This window comes from Perca flavescens, chromosome 14 (assembly GCF_004354835.1).
Source record: "Perca flavescens isolate YP-PL-M2 chromosome 14, PFLA_1.0, whole genome shotgun sequence".
NCBI lineage: Eukaryota > Metazoa > Chordata > Actinopteri > Perciformes > Percidae > Perca > Perca flavescens.
This window is the reverse complement of record NC_041344.1, coordinates 129,884-130,779: the sequence shown is the minus strand read 5'-3', so window position 1 is coordinate 130,779 and position 896 is coordinate 129,884.

Below are 896 nucleotides of genomic sequence, written 5' to 3'. Positions count from 1 at the left end.
TACACACACACACACACACACACACACACACACACACACACACACACACACACACACACACACACACACACACACACACACACACACACACACACACACACACACACAACAGGACAGGGTGGATTAGTGCCAAAGCTGGACCTGCTGCATTCTCACAAAAACTTTTTCAAGAAAAGAAAAATATATATATATAAAAAAAAAGGGTTCTCCTCCTTCTCCTTCTTCTCCTCCTTCTTCTATGCCTTCTTCTACTCCTTCTTCTCCTCCTTCTTCTTGTAAATAGGATATATATGTTTTGCTTTTCTGTATGGCTACACATTTGTAAACTTTTGCGGACAATTTGTTTTTTTAAACATTTTTTAAAAATGGGAGCAAAATGTTCCACCCGACACTCTCCTTTTCTTTGTTTTTCAGAACTCTCTCTTTGTCTGTCTCTCTCTCTCTATCCCTCTCTCTCTCTCTTTCTCTGTCTCTCTCTCTCTCTCTGTTGGTTTTATTTGTTGACAGACTTTTGGAGAAAAAGGAAGAACTAAGCCGTGCCAGCAATGGTATGCATGTCTTTCTTTTTTCTACGTCTCTCTCTCTCTCTTTCTCTTTTTCTCTCTATTTTTTTGTACTGAACCAGAGTGGAACCACTACACAAAACACACACACACACACACACACACAAATAAAAGAGACGGACCGGTTGGCAATACTTCAGACATTTCTTCTTCATCTCACCGGCTCTGGACGTCCGCCCGCCACTTCCCCGCTGAGAAGGGGGGAGGAAGAGGAGGAGGAGGAGGAGGTGGAGGAGGAGGAGGAGGAGGGGGGACATCGCTTCACATTAAATCAAATTTAAAAATCAAAACACACGAAAAAAAAAAAAAAGCACCTTTGGACCTTTTTCCGAT